A 21,802-nucleotide genomic window follows, 5' to 3' on the forward strand; every position below is an offset into this window, starting at 1 on the left:
AGTCACTATGTCTGAGTTCCATCTACCTAAGACCATCATGCTGTGAGAAAATTTAAGCAAGTCACATGGAAAGGCTGCTTGGAGAGAGAATAATGTCTGGCCAGTCCCCATCTGTTTCAGCCAATTCAGATGAGGTGCGAGACACACGATTAAAAAGAGTTATCTAAATTGGAGGATCAAAAGTTTGAGGTCAGCCTGGGAACTTAATGAGATGCTGTCCCAACTTCAAAAATAAAAGGAGGGCCTTTTCTTCCTCCTCATGGCGGCGTGTGTTCCCAGGGGGCCAGTCTCTGCATTTGTCCCCTGCTCCTAGAGGTTAAGAACAAAAAAGATGCACCTGGACTTTCCCCAGAGCCTTCTACGTTTCTAAGCGTCGGTGGAATTTGAGGTACTCTGGCTGCAAGCTGCGCTTACTTGATGAAAGAAATCACCCCTACCTTCCTCAGTGGACAATTTGTTACCTACTTTAAGTGTCTCCCACTGAAGGCATCCATCTTTCCTTGAGCCACAGAAACCTGTGTCCAAGCTTGTCTGACATCTGCCTTGTCAAGTGTCCATGATGCTGGGCCCTGAGGGAGGTGAAGGTTTTGTGGTCAAACTCCGTGGCCTGCCCTGGTCCTGCTCAACTGAGGACGTGCAGAACTTTCTCTCCGACTGCACGATTCACGATGGGGTTGCAGGTGTCCATTTCATTTACACTAGAGAAGGCAGGCAGAGTGGTGAGGCTTTTGTTGAACTTGAATCAGAAGATGATGTAAAAATGGCCCTGAAAAAAGACAGGGAAAGCATGGGACACCGGTACATCGAGGTGTTCAAGTCACACAGAACCGGGATGGGTTGGGTGTTGAAGCACAGTGGTCCAAACAGTGCCAACACTGCCAATGAGGGCTTCATGCGGCTTCGGGGACTCCCGTTTGGATGCACAAAGGAAGAAATCGTTCAGTTCTTCTCAGGGTTGGAAATTGTGCCAAACGGGATCACATTGCCTGTGGACCCCGAGGGCAAGATTACAGGGGAGGCCTTCGTGCAGTTTGCCTCACAGGAATTAATTAGCTGAAAAGGCTCTAGGGAAGCTCAAGGAGAGAATAGGGCATAGGTATATCCGAAGTGTTTAAGAGCAGTCAGGAGGAAGTTAGGTCATACCCTGATCCGCCTCTGAAGTTCATGTCTGTGCAGCGGCCGGGGACCTATGACCGGCCAGGCACAGCCCAGAGGAGGTACATTGGCATCGTGAAGCAGGCGGGCCTGGAGAGGATGAGGTCTGGTGCCTACAGTGCAGGCTATGGGGGCTATGAGGAGTACAGCGGCCTGAGTGATGGCTACGGCTTTACCACCAACCTGTTTGGGAGAGACCTCAGTTACTGTCTCTCGGGAATGTATGACCACAGGTATGGAGATGGTGAATTCACAGTGCAGAGCACCACTGGCCACTGTGTCCACATGAGGGGGAGGCCCTACAAAGCAACAGAGAACGACATTTACAACTTCTTCTCTCCACTCAACCCTGTGAGAGTCCATATTGAGATTGGCCCTGAAGGTAGAGTGACGGACGGGTGAAGCAGATGTTGAGTTTGCCACCATGAAGAAGCTGTGGCAGCTATGTCAAAAGACAGGGCCAACATGCAGCACAGATACATAGAACTCTTCCTGAATTCAACAACAGGGGCCAGCAATGGGCTTATAGCAGCCAGGTGATGCAGGGCATGGGGGTGTCAGCTGCCCAGGCCACCTATAGTGGCCTGGAGAGGCAGTCAGTGTTATGGGGCCGGCTCTAGCGGTCAGAACAGCATGGGTGGATATGATTAGTTTTGTAGTAACATTTGAGTTATTTCAATCAAATTTTCACAGGCAGCCAACAAGCAGTGAAAAGCAGTTTATAACTAGAGAAAGCTGTGGGACCCATTTAGCACCATGAGTTTGTGAAATCTGGATTAAAAAATGACCTCTTCAGTGTTTTCTCATGCAAACTTTTCTTCTAGCATGTGATATTGAGTAAACTAAAAACTATTTTCTTCTGCTTTTCTTGATTAACATTTTGGTAGTATACTTCAGAGTGATGTTATCTGAGTTAAAGTAGTTTTAAGTATGTTAAATGTGGATCTTTTACACAACACCACAGTGAACACATTGGGGAGATGTACTTTTTTGGAGAACTCAAAGGTGCTAGATCCCTAATTCAAAGAGAAACATTTCTCATGTTTGTTTGTTCTATTTTTTTTTCTTCTTCATTTAAAATTTTTAGGTTAAGATTAAGCTTTTTAAAGTTAGTTTTGAGAACTGAGACACAATACTAATACTGTAGGAATTGGTGAGGCCTTGACTTAAAGCTTTCTTTGTATTGTGATTTCCTTTTGGGTGTATTTTGCTAAGTGAAACTTGTTAAATTTTTTGTTAACTAAATTTTTTTTCTTAAAGACTTTTTCACACACAAAAAACAAATAAACAAAAGGAGGGCTGGGGATGTAGTTCAGTGGCAAGGTGCCCTTGGATTCAATCCCACATACTGAAAAAACAAACAAACAAACAAATACAAAACAAACAAAAATACCAACCCTACCTTTGACAGTCAAGTTGGTGGACCCTTCAGATCTTTAGATAGTCCAGTACCAGCTTCCATCTAATTGTAACTGGTTGAGTTCCCCCCAAGTAAGATCTGCCTAGCAGAATACAGTCAACCCATGACTGTGAGAGATAATAAAAAAATATTTTAAGCCACTAAATTTTGGAGTGGCTTGTTACTCAGTAATGTTACCCTTTTGTGGTACATGTTTGGCTTTCTAGGGAATGTTGCCCCACTGTCCTGTCCCAGACACATGATCACTTATATCTTTGCTTGTCAAAATCCTTCTGACTAGTGTGGCAAAGAGCAGTTGAAAGAGCCAGGGTTTGAAATCAGCCTGTGGGGTAGAAGGGTTGAATCAGTTTTATCTCAGTTTTGCTGGAGGGGAAAAGGGCAGACTGAAGAGTTTCTTCAGAATAATATGAGGCTGGGCATGACCTTGGATTTCCATATCAGCACCTGCTATGTGGTAATAAAATCACCTCTCTCCTCGAATTGTTTTGAGGATAAGCTATAACATATATGTTATCTACCAGTCTATTTTTTTTTGTCCCTGTTAGTACCATTGAATGATGATACCCAGACTTGTAGACCTGCATTGAATGGCACTTCTGAGGTACATGCCCATCATCTAAGAATTACATGGCTTTAGACAAATCCCTTAAACTTCTCTGAGCCTTACCCTCCTCTTGTTACATGGATTTGATGATAATATCTGTGTAATGGGGTTTCTGGACAGGACTGCCTTGTGGTGTTAGGCAACACTGCCCTCTTGAGGCAGAACACCCACACCCTTAGGCCATATCCTTTAACCACCATGGCATCAGGAATCCTTCAGGTGTCCACCATTGGGGCTCCAGCATGAACAGACATGTCTGGTGGGCTGGGGGACTGTGGTGAACACCAGAATGCAGACAGGATCAACAGAAGCCTCAAGAGCTCATTACCCTGAGGGAAAAGAGATTTTGCTGGAGGGGAAAGGGGCAGACAGAAGAGTCTTCTTTGGAATAACAAGAGGCTGGGCATGACTATTCATTCCCACTTCCTCCGGGCTTTCTTGATGGAGAAGGAAAAATTTGGGGTATGAGGGCAAGGGAGGGTTACTAGGACATAGTTGTCTCTGTTGTAGGAACTCCTTATGAAAGAGTTGAGAATAAAAAGCTTAAGGTGCTTTCTCACCTTAGGTGGTGAGAGAGACAGAGAGACACACTAAAAGGGAAGTATGCCAGACTGCTGGCCACTGGCAGGCAGAGAGGCAGTAGGTGATGGTGATGAAGAGATGGGTGGCATTGGGCAGCAGACCTGACCTGGTGAAAGGCAACTCTACTGGTTTATTTTTGGACTTCCTCTGATGGATTTCTGGGATGTGATGGGAGAGTGCAGGCTGTAGGATTCCAGTTAAATCCAAAGCAAATTCTGGCAAAACTAATGTATGCTGTTATAAGGCCAGAGAGTGGTTACCCATGCAGGGGAAAAAGTGACCAGAAAGGGGATTCTGGGAGCTGATAATATCTTGTTTCCCCATCAGGCTCCTACTTACACTGCATTCATTTGGTTAAAAACTTAAGTGCCCTTAAGATTTGTGCACTTACTATTATATTACTACTTCTTTTATTTAATGTTACTTCAATAACAGATTCATATTCTTTCTCCACCCCACCCACACCATTATTTGAGAAAAGAATGATGAACAGACATTTATCACTGGAAGCCCTTTCAGATAGTACTACATCCCAGAAGAGATTAATGGTTGGAGGTGAGGACCACCTGGTGTCTGGCCAGAATCATGTTTTCCTCCATTCATTCACTTATGGTTTACTAAGCACTTCCTACACATTGAACAATGTACAACATGTAAGAGAATTAAAGATTAATAACCATAGTTTCCAATTACTGGGAGTTTATTATGGAGTAGATCTGAATATACATCTAACCTTCACAATAATTCTATGATGTATTATTATTATCCCATCTATCGGCTGAAGAATGAGTCTCAGAAAGGTTTAAAAAAGTTGTCCAAGGTCACAGAACAAAGGACTTATCTGGATTTTCATATGCACCCAGTCTGTGAGGACCCAAAGCCCAGGTATTTCTCACTGAGCTTCAGGTCACCCAGGAATCTAGGGGGTAAAGGTCCTGTAGTGAAGTTGCTCTGTCTCAGAAATGAGGCCTTAGAGCCGCAGCGAGTCTGAGTTCGAACCTAAGCAACCTCGTTTTCTCTGCCTCTTGGCAGGTTTCTTAATTCTTTTGAGACTCTTTCCCCAGTTGTATAACAAGGGTTAAAAAAAAAATCATGCCTTTCTCTTGGGATCATTGTGGGCACCAAGGGGCGCGGTACAGCCCGGTGCTGCGCACACAGTGAGCGCCTAGAGCTGGAAGTCACTGGCATCTGTGAGACCTTGGATCACCCCTGCAAGGCACAGCCCCACGAGGGCAGCGGTCAGACTCGACGCTCCCCACCTCTCGCCTCCCGATCGGAACCTTTCGGGCTGGGTTCAGTTGAAAATGAACCGGTGGCCTTGATAGCCATGTTTGAGTTGCTCCAAAACCGACCAGGGAAAGAGACTCGAGACCCTAAAGCCAATGGAGGAGCCAGCACCCGCAGCCCCGCGTGGGCGTTGTTCCGGGTGGCTCCCTCGGGAGAGAAGACACGCTATCGCGAGATCTAGCGAGATCCAAGGTAGCGCAGACCGGAAGTGAGGGGCGGGCCCCGGAGAGCGCGCTCCTTTTGAAACTTGAGACCAGCCGGGGGTCCGGGTACGTCGGAGGTCGAGGTCCTCTCTGGGAAAAGAGCGGGAGCCGCAGGTGGGCAGAGCTGGGTCAGCGGGCACCCTTCTCGGGGGTTTGGTTGGGAGAACAGCATCATGCCTTGGGCAGCTCCCTTGGACCTGCGTGTTCTGGGAGGCAGGTTGGCGAGGCCTCACTTTGCCCTGGCATAGGTCCCGAACCCGGGAAACGCTCCAGCTCAGCCCAGCCTCTCTCCTGCTCTATAACACCCCCTCCGTTTGGCTCGGCTTGTTAAGAGTATTCGTGACCCAAGAAATGTTTTGCCCCAACGCTAACGTAGCTACAGCTTCTGACCCTCTAGTCCATGCCCCTTCCATGGCCTTGGAAAAGGGTCTTAGCAACTTACTCAACATGGTTATATTTGTAGAAAACTAGCAAAACGAAGATACTTTATTCCAAATCTGCTAACACCACTGCCTCTTTCATTGTGAATTCTCCTATCTAGGGGCAATTGATGTGTCTGTGGATGCTTTTTAGGTATTTGGGGGTAGAGAATACTCTGAATTTGAGTTTAGTGGGATGAATTCATATGGCTCCTGTGTAAACTTAAGTTATTATTTTTACTTTTCCAATGGGAGTACTCCCTAATCCACATTGCACTGAATTACTAACGTGGTAACCTAACATCCAAGAGGTTCTTGGTCCTAGGACTTCCAGCATCACAGAATTGGGAGCTGTAAAAGAGTTGCACTTCATGGAACAAATATGGAATTCCCTGAAATTATAGCTCATAGGAAAGCTTCATAGAAATTACTACTCCAAATTTGGCAACCTTCCTAAAATAAGGAGTTGAGGGACTGAAAGAATTTTTTTCTGAACTAGCAACACATTAATTCCCACCCCCTTTATCCCATTTGCTCAGTTTTAGCTGCCTGTGGACAATTGTGGTTTTAATATTAGTGGAAAATTCCAGAAATAAACAATTCAGTTTTAAATATCTTTTATTATAGTATATTATAATTGTTCTATTTTGTTATTACTTATTGTTGTTAATCCCTCTCTTTCTTCCCCTGTCCACACCCCAGAACTGGAGATTGAACTCATGGATTCTACTATAGCTACATCTCCAGTCCTTTTTGTTTTTTGAGACAAGAACCTGATAAATTGCTCAGGCTGGCCTGGAATTTGCAATCCTCCTTCCTCAGCCTTCAACGTAGCTGGAATTACAGGCATATGCTGTCATTCCCCAGTGTTAGCCTCCTACTGTGAGTGATTTATAACTTTATCATAGGTACATATGTATAGGAAAACAGGGTTTGGCACTATCTATGGTTTTGGGCATCCACTGGGGGTCTTAGAACATATCTCCCGAAAATAAGGAGAAACTACTTTAGTGAACAAATTTTGACCAACCATGAGAGGAAAGACTAAATGAGCTTCCTATTCTCTCCATAGAAAATTGTTGCTGTTAAAGAGGCATTGAAAATATATACATAATCAAGCCCAGCCTCATGGGCACATCTGTAGTTCCAGCTACCTAGGAGGCTGAGAGGGGAGGATCACTTGAGCCCAGGAATTTGAGACAAATCTGGGCAACATAATGAAATCCTATCCTGCCACTTCTCCCAAAAATATGCAGCCAGAAATGTAGGGAGGAAAATATATAGTGGCCCATGCCAAGCATGGTAGTTTGATATAATTTTTTTCCTCAAATATTCACATTTGTACCTACGTGTGTGTGTGTGTGTGTGTGTGTGTGTGTGTGTGTGTGTGTGTGTGTTGCTGGGGATTGAACCCAGGGCCTTGTGCATGCAAGGCAAGCACTCTACCAACTGAGCTATATCTCTAGCCCCTGTACCTATTTTTGTATTTTTAATTTTTAATTCTTTTTCTTTATGAGCCCCATGAAATTACATAAGCTCTGGCATCAAAATATCTAGATTTGCCCTTGCTTGGTTGTTGCTTCCTCCTAACTACTCTGATTAGGGCAGGGCATATGTTTCTTCTCTTAATTGTTGAGAAGATGTAAGCCTAGAGTAGTTAAGTTGCTTGTGCCTGGCTTTCCCACTGTGAGTGGCAGAATTAGAGCTAGAACATAGCTCTTTCTGTTCTCCTTTCAGACATCTAGTCACACCAAGGGCAAGTGCCCTATTCCAAAGCTTCTCACTGCCTTTCAGTGGGTAGGGCTTGAGTGTATCCATTTGGTCTGCTTTGGGTTCTGGGTTGTATGTGGTCCAGATGAGAAGCCTGATAAAGCTAAAAGGGAAACAAGTGTGATTTTGAAGTGCTTCCAAATCACAAACCATAGTGACCTTTCTCTATACCCTTGCCCATCCTTCTCATGAAGAAAGGCTACCATAGGGCTGAAGAACTATAGCTATGGGTCTTCCTTCTGTGTTAGGGTGAGAAGTGTGCAATCCTTGAACAGAATCAGAATCCACTGGTGAACCGGCTGTGTGTGAATATGCATGGGAACATGTCTTTTGTTACTTCTTAAGCCAAGTATATTTTTGGTCTGTTTCCCTGGAAACTTATATGGAATAGGGAGAGACCTTACCAAATGTAGTATAATTTTACCATTTCTACTTCCTTTCCAATTCTCCGAATTAGTCACCCCATCTCTACCTGGACTGATTTTTCCAAGGTCACTAACAACTTCTTTGTTGCTAAATCCAACTTTTCAATCCTTAATCGATTCTCCTCTGCTTTCAGTGTTATTTTCAAATGTAATCTGATCCACCTCCATTTAAAATGCTTCAGTGGTTTCCTCACTGCTTTTAGGAACAGTAGGACCTATTCTACAATGTCATTCCAGTCCATACATGTTGATCTTTGATTTTTCCAATGGGCCATGCCCTGTCCTGATACTATTTAAACCAACTATTTGCCAGCCATTGTTTTAGTATTGGAGATACAATGGGGAATAAATCAGTCAAAAATTCCTGCCATTCTGGAGCTCACCTTCTGATTATTTTTTTGGATTTTTTTTTTGTTGTTGTTGTTTTGCTGAAATGTCCCTTTCCTTTAAATTTGTGTTTTCATGGTAGAGAGTTTGAGTTTTGTTGATGTTTAAATAAATTTATTTATGTATGATTCACAATAATTTAAATTTCAAGAGTCTGGTAGATCACGCGTCTAGCACATGTGGGGCACTGGGTCCTATTCTCAGCTGGGAGAACTGGAACTGGAAATCCATATGCAACAAAATGAAATTGAATCCCTTTCTCTCACCTTGCACCAAAGTTAACTCAAAATGGATCAAGGAGCTAGGAATCAAACAGAAACTCTGTCTAATAGAAGAAAAAGTTGGCTCTAATCTCCATCTTGTGGGGACAGGCTCCAAATTCCTTAATAGGACACCTATAGCACAAGAGTTAAAATCAAGAATCAACAAATGGGATGTATTCAAACTAAAAAGTTTTTTCTCAGCAAGAGAAACAGTAAGAGAGGTAAATAGGGAGCCTACATTCTGGGAACAAATATTTACCCCTCACACTTGATAGAGCTCTAATCTCTAGAGTATACAAAGAACTCAAAAAATTAAACAACAAGAAAACAAATAACCCAATCAACAAATGGGCCAAGGATCTGAACAGACACTTCTCAGAGGAGGATATACAATCAATCAACAAATACACGAAAAAATGCTCACCATCTCTAGCAATCAGAGAAATGCAAATTAAAACCACTCTAAGATACCATCTCACTCCAGTGAGATTGGCAGCCATTATGAAGTCAAACAACAACAAGTGCTGACGAGGATGTGGGGAAAAGGGTACACTTGGACATTGCTGGTGGGAGTGCAAATTGGTGCGGCCAATTTGGAAAGCAGTATGGAGATTCCTTGGAAAGCTGGGAATGGAACCACCATTTGACCCAGCTATTCCCCTTCTTGGACTATTCCCTAAAGACCTTAAAAGACCGTGCTATAGGGACACAGCTACAACAATGTTCATAGCAGCACAATTCACAATAGCTAGACTATGGAACCAACCTAGATGCCCTTCAATAGATGAATGGATAAAAAAAATGTGGCATTTATACACAATGGAGTATTACTCTGCACTAAGAAATGACAAAATCATGGAATTTGCAGGGAAATGGATGGCACTAGAGCAGATTATGCTAAGTGAAGCTAGCCAATCCCTAAAAAATAAATGCCAAATGTCTTCTTTGATATAAGGAGAGCAACTAAGAACAGAATAGAGAGGAAGAGCATGAGAAGATCACCATTAAACAGGGATGAGAGGGGGGAGGGAAAGAGAGAGAGAAGGGAAATTGCATGGTAAAGGAAGGAGACCCTCATTGTTACACAAAATTACATATAAGAGGAAGTGAGGGGAAAGGGGGAAAAATAAACAAGAGAGAGAAATGAATTACAGTAGATGGGGTAGGGAGAGAAGACGGGAAGGGAGGGGAGGGAAGGGGAGGGGAGGGGGAATAGTAGAGGTTAGGTTAGGAAAGACAGCAGAATACAACATAACACTAGTATGGCAGTAGGTAAAAAAGCGGATGTGTAACAGATGTGAATCTGCATTATGTATATAGGGTAAAAATGGGAGTTCATAATCCGCTTGAATCAAATGTATGAAATATGATATGCCAAGAACTTTGTAATGTTTTGAACAACTAATAAAAAAATTTAAAAAAAAGGAAAGTTGGGAATGGAACCACCATTTGACCCAGCTATTCCCTTTCTCAGACTATACCCAAAAGACCTTAAAAGAGCATACTACAAGGCCACAGCTACATCAATGTTCGTTCATAGTAGCACAATTCACAATAGCTAGACTGTGGAACCAACCCAGATGCCCTTCACTAGATGAATGGATAAAAAAATGTGGCATTTATACACAATGGAATATTACTCAGCACTAAAAAATAACAAAATCATGGCATTTGCAGGGAAATGGATGGCATTAGAGCAGATTATGCTAAGTGAAGCTAGCCAATCCCTAAAAAACAAACTCAAAACAGCAGGGAGGAAGAGCATGAGAAGAAGATTACCATTAAATAAGGACAAGAGGTGCATGGGAATGGGAGAGAGAAGGGGAATTGCACCGAAGATGGTAGGAGACCCTCATGGTTATGCAAAATGACATATAAGATGGTGTGAGGGGGAAGAAAAAAAGAGAGAGAAATGGGTCACAGTAGATTGGGTAGAAAGAGATGATGGGAGGGGAGGGGAGGGCAGGGGGGATAGGAAGGGCAGCAGAATACAATAGACACTAGTATGGCCCTATGTATAAACATGGCTGTATAACCAGTGTGATCCTGCAATCTGTACACCTGGAATAATAAGATTAAGAACCCCATTTGAATCAAATGTATGATATGTCAAGATCATTGTAATGTTTTGAGCAACTAATAAAAAAATTTAAAAAAGAAAATAAATATTGTTTCCATCTACAACTAAAAATATTTTTTAAAGTGTGCAATTCATTTTAGAATATTCAGCATCATGCTTCCATCACCACAATCAATTTTACATCTCTGTGTGTGTTTGTGTATGTATGTATTTTGCTGTGAATAGAACCCAGGGCCTCCTACTTGCTATGCAAGCACTCTACTATATCCCTAGTGCATCACAATCAGTTTTAGAACATTTTTACCACCCATTAATAGGCACTCTTCCTTTCCTCCCAGTTCCTCAGCCCTAGGCAACAAATCTACTTTCTGACTCCATGGATTTGTCAATTCTGAATATTTCATATCACTGGAATCATGGTCTTTTGTAATTGGCTTCTTTCACTTAACATGCATTTATGTGCTTTGTTGTATTGCCAAATAATATTCCATCGTATGATACACTATAACATTCTCTTTATCCATTTATCAGTTGAAGGACAATTGGATTATTTCCACTTTTAATAATTATGAATGATGCTGCTATGAATGCTTCTGTATACCTTGTATGAGCATGTTTCCGTTTTGGGGGGTATAGAATTAGGAGTGAAATTAGGGTTATATGATAACTATGTTCAACATTCTGAGAAAATGCCATTCTGTTTTTAAAAGTGGCTGTACTGTTTTACATTCCTACCAGCAAAATATGAGAGTTCCAATCTCTCCACATCCTTGCTGTTATGGTTGAATTGTATCATCCATTCATATGAAGTGCTAACCCCAAGTATGTTAGAATGAATTTATTTGGAAATAGGATCTTTTTGCTGTTGTTATTTCCCACCTTTTTTATTGCTGCATTATAGTTGTACATATTGATGGGATTTGTTGTTACATATTTGTAAATGCACATAATATAGCAATATAATTTGGCTGATATCACTCCCCAGCATTTCCCTCTTCACTTCCTGCCTCCCACCCCTTGGTCCCTTTCCTCTACTGATCTCCCTTTGAGTTTTAGGAGATCCACCCCCAACTTTCTTTTCCTTTTTCTCTCTAGCTTCTGCAAATGAGAGAAAACATGCAATCCTTGACCTTCTGATTTTGACTTATTTTGTTTATCATGATGGTCTCTAGTTCCATCAATTTTCCTGCAAATGCCACAATTTCATTTTTGTTTATGGATGAATAAAATTCTATTGTGTATGTATACCACATTTTCTTTATTTATTCACCTGTTGGTGGACCCCTAAGCTGGTTCCATAGTTTTGCTATTGTGAACTGTGCTGCTATAAACATGGGTTCGCATTCCTCACTACAGTAAGATGACTTTCATTCTTCAGGATAAATACTGAGGAGTGGTATACCTGGGTCATATGGTACTTTCATGCCTAGTCTTTTGAGAACCTCTATACTGATTTCCATAGTGATTGTACTAATTTTATAGTCCCACCAACAGGGTAAAAGTGTTTCTTTTTTTCCCTACATCCTCTCCAGGATTTATTATTTGTATCTTGATGACTGTCATTCTGACTGATGTGAGATGAAATCTCAGTGTAGTTTTGATTTGCATTTCCTTAATTACTAGTAGTGTTGAACATTTTTTCATGTATTTGTTGGCCATATGTATTTCTTTTTGAGAAGTATCTGTTTAATTCACTTGCCCATTTATTAATTGGGTTATTTGATTTTTTTGGTGTAAAATTTTTTGAGCTCTTTGTATATTCTAGATATTAAGCCTCTGTCAGAAGAATAGCTAGTGGAGATTTTCTCCCATATTGTAGGTTCTCTCTTCACATTCCTAATTGTATCCTTTGCTGTGCAGAAGCTTTTTAATTTGATGCTATCCCATTTATTAACTGTTGGCATTATTTCCTGAGTTTTAAAAGTCCTATTGAGAAAGTGTTTGCCTGTGCTTAAAAGCTGGAGTGTTAACCCTATATTTTCTTCTAGGAATTGCATAGTTTTTGGTCTAATTCTGAGGTCTTGATCCATTTTGAATTGATTTTTATGCAGGGTGAGAAATAGGTTCATTTTACACATAATTATGTAAGAGGAGGTCATGATTAGTGTCCTTTATGGAAAGGAGAAATTTGGACACACACATGCACTCAAGAATAGCATGTGAAGACTGGAATTATGCTTGTAGGGGTAGGAAAAGGGTGATCCCTGTTCTCACTGCTCATAAGGTTTCTTCCATGATGGAAAAGCTAACATGAGGAAAGCATAGCATATTTACTTAATCAGAGTTTTGTGTGACATGGGAGCCTGTAGAATTAAGATCAAAGATACAGGGAAAGAAATTATCTGAAATAATGTTTACTTTGGGTAGAGCAGGGACAACTGTGTAGAAATGTGATTACACAAAAAGGATATGAGCCAGGCACACTAGCACATGCCTGTAATCCCAGCAACATAGGAGGATGAGGCAGAAAGATTGCAAGTTGGAGGCTAGCCTCAGCAACTTAGTGAGGCTCTAAGCAGTTTAGGGAAACCCTGTTTCAATATAAAAAATGAAAAAGGCTGGGGATGTGGCTCAGTAGTAAAGTGCCCCTGGGTTAAGTCCCTAGAGACATGAGCTAATGGAAATGGACAAGTGGGAAAGAAATCCAGCAAAGCTTGTTCAGATTCTTCTTGGCTTCTCTGGTGTAACATCTCTTTCATTCTGGTATGAGGTAGGATCTTTCTGAGAATAATGATATTAATTTCTTTATCACCAGATGTTACACAGATAAAGATGGAATAGGAGGTTAGAGTAATATTTGCAGGTTTTATGGCTTGCTTTGGGGAAAAAGATTCTAGTTTCTCTGACCTGCTTGGGGAAGAGGAATTCTAGTTTCTATGGCTTGCCTTCAAGGAGAAAGTGAGGACAAGAAGCAAAAGGGCACTAGAAGGTCAGAGAGACACTTCACTTTCTGCGGCTTTTTTGTTTGTTTGTTTAAAATACTGGGGATTGAACCTATGGACACTTTACCACTGAACTATATCCCCAGCCCTTTTTATTTTTTGAGACAGGGTCTTGCTAATTTGTTGAGGATGGCCTTAAATTTGAGGACCTCCTGCCTGCACCTCCCAAGTTGCTGGGATCATAGATGTGGACCATCACACCTATACTGAGGCTAATTCTAAGGCCTTCTAGGTTGTTTTAATTTAAAGTATTCTGTATGCCAAAGTGCCATACTTTGGGTATCATTTTCTGAGTATAACAAATGCCACAAGCCAAGGAAATATCAGAAGCTGGGAAAGAATACTGAAAATATCCTCCCATAGCCATCTTTGGGGAGCCTCCCTATTGACACTTTGATTTTTGACTTTTCTATTTTTATTTTTCCTAGCCAGTTTAAATTTTTTCTAGGTGCTAAGTCAAAAATCAAAGTGTCAATAGGGAGGCTCCCCAAAGTCTTTTCTATTTTTATTTTTCCTAGCCAGTTTAAATTTTTTCTATTTTTATTTTTCCTAGCCAGTTTAATTTTTCCATTTAAAATTCTTTCCCAGCTTCTGATATTTAACTCCTTTAGCAAGTTAATATACTCTCTGATACTTGTTATTTTCCATTTTTAAAATTACTACAATCATCCTACTGGATGTAAAGTGGTATTTCATTTGATTTTTATGTGCATTTTCCTGATGCAAATGATGTTGATCATCCTTTCACATGCAGGTTAGCCCATATATCTTCTTTGGCTAAATGTACACTCAAATTCTTTGCTAATTTTAGAAATTGTATTATTTATCTTTTATTATTGAATTTTAGGATGTCTTGACAAATTCTAAATAGAAGAAGTCCCTTCTTAGACATATATATTTTGTGGACTTTTCCTCCTTGCTTAGGTAGTCTTTTTACTTTCTTGGTCTTTTTTGTTTGTTTGTTTTTCTCCAGTGCTGGGGATGGAACCCCTCATGCATGTTAGGGAAGAGCTCTACCATTAAGTTTCAGCCTCATCTCTTGATGGGTATCTTTTGAAGCAACAAGTTTTTAATTTTGAAAAAGTACACATTTTGTAATTATTGTTGCTTTTGTGTTTGAGTTTATATCTAGTCCCCTTCCATCTTGGTGTAGTTCAAATGTCTCTTCCTCAGGGGAGATTGCATTCCTATGATACATGTTTTTGCAAAACTATCTTTACTGGACTGGGGATATAGCTCAGTTGCATAGGGCTTGCTTGGCATGAGTGAGGCCCTGGTCTACCCCCAGCACTGCAAAAACAAAACACAACATCCTACTTTGTGATTGTAAAGTTTTGGGTTTTATTTACCTGATAATCCTTCCCTCCAGACTATAAATTACTGAAGAGTAATTTACATTGTGCAGCAGGTATGCTCAGATTTGCTGAATGAATGGATGCTCCCCTGATCCTGTGGACCATTCCCTCCATGAAGCATTCTTCATGTAGCTTTGAGAACACCCCCAACCTGCTCCTCCTCCTTTAGCTGTTCCTCAACTTGCTCTGCTGCTGCTTCTTCCTTGGTCATCTAGGCACAGGCCCTTGTTTCCTTTCACACTCCTTACTCTTTGCCTCCATTTCCATTAATTGACAGTTTTAGGCTAATGACTCTCAAGTCTGTTTCTTACCTAGATAGCTCTCCTTAACTGCATACCTGCATATCAAACTACCTACTGTATGCCTATATTAGAATGGCTCACAGACACTTAACATGCAATATGGCTGTGACCTTATCTTCCTCTATTCTCAACCCCATCCCTGTTTATTCTTTCTCAACCTGTTGCCCCAAACCTGAAATCTGGGCATTGCCTGTCTTTGATCAGATTTCCAAGAAATAGATTTGAGGCAAGGATTAGTATGCAAGTGATTTATTAAGGGAGTGCTCCCAGGAGAGAGCAGGAAGGAAGTAGAAGAATGCCAGTCAGGGAACATGTTAAAAAAAAAAAGCAAGGGTGTGATTTTAGATCACATCCCAAGGAGGTACTTGAACTTGGTCCCACAGGGAAACAGTTAGTTACCCAGCTCCTATCAGGTTATTGTCTGGAAGAGTTTGTGTAGAATTGGTGATATTTCTTCCTTTAAATGCTGGTGGAATTCACTAGTGATGCCATCTGGTCTTGGAGTTGTGGGACGGTTTTTAGCTACATATTCAGTTTCTTGAACAGCAATAGGGCTGCACTGATCTTCTATTTCTTCTTCAGAGAGCTTTGGTGAATGATGTGCATTAAGGAATATGCCCGTTTTGTCTAAATTGTCAATCTTATTAACATAAAGTTGCTAATCAAATTCCTTTATTAATCTTTTAATATTTTAAAATCTATTTTAATACCATCTCTTTTATTTCTAATGTTTGAAATTTATGTCTTTTCTATTTTTATTTTTCCTAGCCAGTTTGGCTAGGAAAGTTTATCAATTTTATTGAAAGAAATAATTTTTAGCTTCATTGCATTTCTCTATTGTTTTTTATTTTTATTTTTCTCTATTTTTAAATTTTTCTATTGAATTTAAAATTGACTGGATCTATTTTGAGTCTATTGAATTTGAATTTTAAAAATTCTTTATTTTTAAACTATATTGATTTCTACTTTGATATTTAATATTTCCTTTTCTATTTTCAGTTTACTTATTCTTTTCATGGTTTCTTAAGCTAGAAGCTTAGATCATCAATTTGAGACCATTCTTTTTTCCTACTATAGGTTCTAAGTGCTATGAATTTCTTTTTAAGTGTTGCTTTTAGCAGCACCCCAAATGTGTTGACATGTTTTATTTTATTTTATTCAATTTAGAATACTTTTTAACTTAACTTCCCTTTTGATTTATTTAGATGTCCCCCAAGCTATTTAGAAGCATGTTATTTAATTTTCAAATATTTGGGAGATTTCTGAGGGCTTTCTGTTAATGGTATCTAATCTAATTCTGTTGAAAAAAGACTTGAATCATTTTAGTAATAATTTTAACATTCTGGGTGTGGAAGTGTATGCCTGTAATCCCAATTACTTGGAAAGCTGAAGCAGAAGGATCACAAGTTCAAGGTCAGCCTTGGCAAGTTAGTGAGATCTTGTCTCAAATAAAAAAAACTGGGGGTATATCTCAGGGGTAGAATGCCCCTGGATTCAACCCCAGTACCACAAAAAATAATTGTAATACAATTTTAATTGTCTTAGGCCCAAAATATGGCCTATATTGGTAATCATTCCATGTGTATTTGAAAAGAATATATATGCTGCTATTTTTTTATAATTAATAAATGTTAATTAGATCAAGTTGGTTGATAGTATTGTTTATATCTTCTGTAGCTTCATTGATTTCTTGCCTGCTTTTCTGTCATATATTGAGAGAGGGATATTGAATCTCTGAATATAACTGTGGATTTGTCTATTTCTCCTTGCAGTTCTTTCATTTTTTTGCATCATGTGTCTTAAAAATGATTTTAGATGCATAAACATTTGGGACTGTTACATTCTTTTGGTAAATTGACTCCTTTATAATTATAAAATTGTATTCTTTATTTCTATTACATTTTTTTCCTGAAGTCTATTTTATCTAATATAACCATTCTGAATTTCTTTTAGTGTTAGCGTGTGTATCTTTGTTTTTTACTTTAACCTGTTTGTTTTTCCTTTAAGTAAAATACAATTGAGTTAATAAAATTCAGAGTGACATCTATGCCATTTAATTAATTGAATTGCATTTAATGTATACTTAAAAAATAATGTTAGATTTGTTATCACCTTGCTATTTGTTTCCTATTTGTCCTACTTGTTCCCATTTCCTTTTTCTACCTTCTTTTGGATTGAATTTTTTTATTCTACTTTATTTCCTTTACTGGTTTATTAGCTGTAAGTATTTTTGTCATTTTAGTGGTTCTGTAGGATTTATAGCACATCTTATCACAGTGTGTGTCTTCAAGTTCACTAGTCTTTTCTTTGGTAATATCTAATCTGCTAATTTCATGTGTCTACTTAACTTTTTTTTTTTTTTTTGGTACTGGGTATTGAGCCCAGTGTCATTTTTACCACGAAGCTACATCCCCAGCTCTTTTCATTTTTTATTTTGAGACAGATTCTTGCCAAGTTGCTGAGGGCCTTGCTAAGTTGCTGCAGCTTACCTCAAATTTGTGATCCTTCTGCCTCAGCCTCCCAAGTTGCTGGGTTTACAAGTGTGTATCACCAACCCTGGTCCTAGTTAACTTTTAAACATATGGAATACAATTATAATAGATGTTTTAATATATATCATAATTATTTAATTATATATTACACACACACACAAATACACATATATAATTACCAGGGATTGAACCCAGGGGTGTTTAACCACTGAGCCATATCCCTATCCCTTTTTATATTTTTATTTAGAGACAGGGTCTCACTAAATTGCTTAGGGCCTCACTAAATTTCTGAGGCTAGCTTGAACTCATGATCCTCCTGCCTCAGACTCCCTAGCTTCTGGGATTAGAGGTATGCATCACCCAGCCTGGCTTGTTTTAATATTCTTGTTGGCTAATCTTAACATCTGTGTCAGTCCTGTGTTGGTTTTCACTGATTTTTCTCCTCCTTATAGGTGGTAATTTTCTGCTGCTTTGTAACTCAGATGTGTTAACTTTCCATTGCTGTGACAAAATACCTGAGATAATTAGCTAATAAGGAGGAAAGATATATTTTGGCTCATGGTTTCAGAGGATTCAGCCCATGGTCAGTTGGCACTGTTGTTTTTGGACCTGTGGCAAAACAGTAGGTACATCATTAATAGGAGCACGTGGTAGAGTAAAGCTGCTTATCCCATGGCATCCAGGAAACAAAGAAAGAAGGCATCAGGGTCATAATATCTCCTTCAAGAGTGTGACCCTAATGACCACCTTTCTTCCACTAGGCTCTACATCCTAAAGATTTCACCACCTCCCAAAGGCACCACAGGCTGGTGACTAAGCAGTTAGCATATGAGCCTTTGGGGACATTGAAGAATTAAACCATAACACCAGGTGATCTCTAATCAAACATTGTGCCAAACATTTCGAATTTTACTTTTTTGGATGCTGAATGATTTTTTTATTCCTTTAATTATGTTTGATCTTTGTTCTGGGATACAGTCAAGTTGCTTAGAAATAGTTTGATCCTTTTAAGTCTTATTTTAAGATAGACCATGAAGGAAATCTCAACAAGTTTATAGGGATATAAATTTCTGACAAATTAAGCTAGAAATCAATAACAAAAAATAACCAGAATAATCATCAAATATTTGGAAATTAGGAAATACACTTATTTAAAAAACAACAACAAAAAATAGAACTTCATGAGTCAAAGAAGAAATCACCACAGTACTTCAAGCTAAGTGCTAATATATGGTATATCAAAAGTTGGGTAAAACTTAAAATAGTCTATTTTAATAAGTGTTCGATATGCACTTGTAAAGAATATGTAGTTTTTAGCTGTTGGTGTAATAGGCATATGTCATTTAAGTCAGTTTTGTTAATCATATTTTTCAAAATCTCCTTGTGCTAATGGTTTTTGTTTGCTTACTGTGTCAGTTATTGAGAGAGCTGTATTAAAATTTTTCAGTTATGAAAATTTCTCCTTCTAACTCTGTCAGTTTTTACTATATGTGTTTTGAGGCCATGTTTTTAATTGCATATTTGGTTGAGTTTTATATTTTTCTATTAAAATTTCACTTTCATCATTATGAAATGTCTCTAACACTAATAATATATATATATATATATATATATATATATATATTTTTTTTTTTTTTTTAAAGAGAGAGAGAGAGAATTTTTAATATTTATTTTTTAGTTCTCGGTGGAGACAACATCTTTGTTGGTATGTGGTGCTGAGGATCGAACCCGGGTCGCACGCATGCCAGGCAAGCGCGCTACCGCTTGAGCCACATCCCCAGCCCCTATATTTTTTTCTTAAAGTCTATATCAGTGCAGATACACATTAGCCTGTTTTTGATGCTTTCATGTTTTTCAAAAACACCCTTTTAGTTGGGTGTGGTGGCACATGCGTGTAATCTCATTGGCTCCGGATGCTGAGGCAGGAGTATCCAGAGTTCAAAGCCAGCCTCAGCAAAAAGGAGGCACTAAACAACTCAGTGAGACCCTGTCTCTAAAAAAAATAAATAAATAAAACAGAATAGTGCTGGGGATGTGGCTCAGTGGTTGAGTGCCCCTGAGTTCAATCCCTGGTACTACACCCTCTCCCATTCCACCCTGCAAAAAACAAACACCCCCCCCCCTTTTTTTTCCCTTGTGATGCTGGGGATCAAACCCAGGGCCTTGTGCATGGGAGACAGTCTACCAACTTAGCTTTATCCTCAGCCTGAAAAACACCCTTTTACTTTTAACCTTTCTGAATCTCTATAAAAGTATGACTCTTACAAGTAGCATGTAGTTATTTTGTTTCTTGTCTAGTCTGATAACCTTTGTGTTTTAGTTGAAGTAGTTATTTGATTTATATTATTGTAATTTCTGATTCTCCAGTGTTTAAAATATTCCATTTTACTATTTGTCTCATTTGTTTTTTCTTTTTACTCTTTCTTGCTTCCTTTTCAATCAATATTTTTTCTGGTTATTTCACTTTTCTCCTTTATAACTTTGGTTATATACTTTATGATTAGTTTATTACCCTAGATACAACATGCATCCTTGACTTAATCTCCTTAAAATTAGTACTTGTGCCCTTTCTAGACAGTTCAAGTACTTTAATTCTGCTTGGCACACTCCAGGGTTCATTGCTATTGTTGACAAGTGTTTTTTCTAATATGTTATAAACCTCACAATAGATCATTTCAGTTATTCCTAAAAATCACGATTCAATAAAATTTTCCTTCAAAATTTCCCTTTCCAATGCTTTCCATTCTTTCTACATTTTGCTTCTCTCTGGGAATTTGGTCCTACAGATGCTGGTTGCCTTGGTTGCTCTCCAAACATCTGTGTTTTACATTTTGGGTAGCTTTAATATTTGTTTTCAGTGGGATGGTTATTCTTATACTAGCTACTTTATCATAGCCTGAAGCAGAGCTCCATTCCTGGGTTTTAAATCTTTCTGCTTAGCATATAAAATCATGTATTCACAGCTTCCTAAACAGTCAGTCATTTCAGAGCTCTGTGCCTTTGCTTATACTCTTCTTTCTTCCTGTTCTCAACATCTCCTTGTTTCATAACTAAGACTTAATCACCCTGAAGTCTCAGCTCATGCTGACTTCTCTAAGAAGTTTTCTGGGATCCTACCTCTACACCTGCATCTTGGGTCAAGTTGTTTTATCAGTTATTGTGTTGTACTGTAATTGTTTCCCGTAGTCAATATTATCCTTAATATTGTGGATCATTTAGGGATTCCTACACCTAGTGTGTTGCCTAATTCAGTATAGGTAATTTGTCAAGTGAATGACAAGCATATTCTTTGGATGGTCTTCTTTTTTTCTTTTTTCTTTTTTTTTTTGGTGCTGGGGATTGAACCCAGGCCCTGTGTATGCAAGGCAAGCACTCTACCAGCTGAGCTATATCCCCAGCCCTGGATGATCTTCTTAAATCCTGTGTGGGTTAGGGTCCTTAGATTGTAAGGGATGGAGATTCCCCAACCCCATAATTTTATTCTGATGATAGCAGTTTATCATAAGGGTATACACCAGAAGGAAGGAAAACATAAATTTCACAAGAGCAGCTAATCCTTACATGGCCTGGGACATAATTTGAGAACTAAAGTAGTTTTGGACATGAGGTCAAATTTATGATCAGGCTATATTGTCACCCCATCATGTTCAGAGGTGCTTTGGTTCCCTGCCATTATGGTGACTCAGCACTCAGGTATTTCTTTCTTAGATTGTCCTATTCCTCCTGCTGATAGCCAACCCCTTCAGCCTCTTCCCTGAACATTTTTGTTCATTGATTTTACTTATTCCTGAGCTTCTGTTTCCCTGTGGCCTCAGAACCTATGTGATCTGCTATCTCTTTGTGTAGTTAGTTGGTTTCTCGGTCTCTCATCAATTTCAGACTTCTGTGTCTCAATTTAAGATCTATAAGAGAGCAGATCTGATTGATTCAGTTGGAGAAAGCATTTGTCCCAGGCCATCTCATAGTTAGCCATTCATTCCATTCATTTAACCAATATGCATAGGCCACTGGCTCACTTCCAGATTGTTTATTAAGCAGGTGTCCCATCATGATCTAATAGCTGTGGTTGGGGACTGGAGTGGAAGGCAAGGTCACATAGTGGTCACAGCATGGAGA

At 39.3% G+C, this 21,802-nt stretch overlaps 1 pseudogene; it reads left to right on the forward strand.

Moving 5' to 3' along the window:
- Nucleotides 1–289: 289 nt before the first annotated feature.
- On the forward strand, nucleotides 290–1,806 carry LOC144255262 (heterogeneous nuclear ribonucleoprotein F-like; annotated as a pseudogene).
- Nucleotides 1,807–21,802: the final 19,996 nt, after the last annotated feature.

Source organism: Urocitellus parryii, chromosome 1, assembly GCF_045843805.1.
Source record: "Urocitellus parryii isolate mUroPar1 chromosome 1, mUroPar1.hap1, whole genome shotgun sequence".
In the NCBI taxonomy this organism is placed as follows: domain Eukaryota; kingdom Metazoa; phylum Chordata; class Mammalia; order Rodentia; family Sciuridae; genus Urocitellus; species Urocitellus parryii.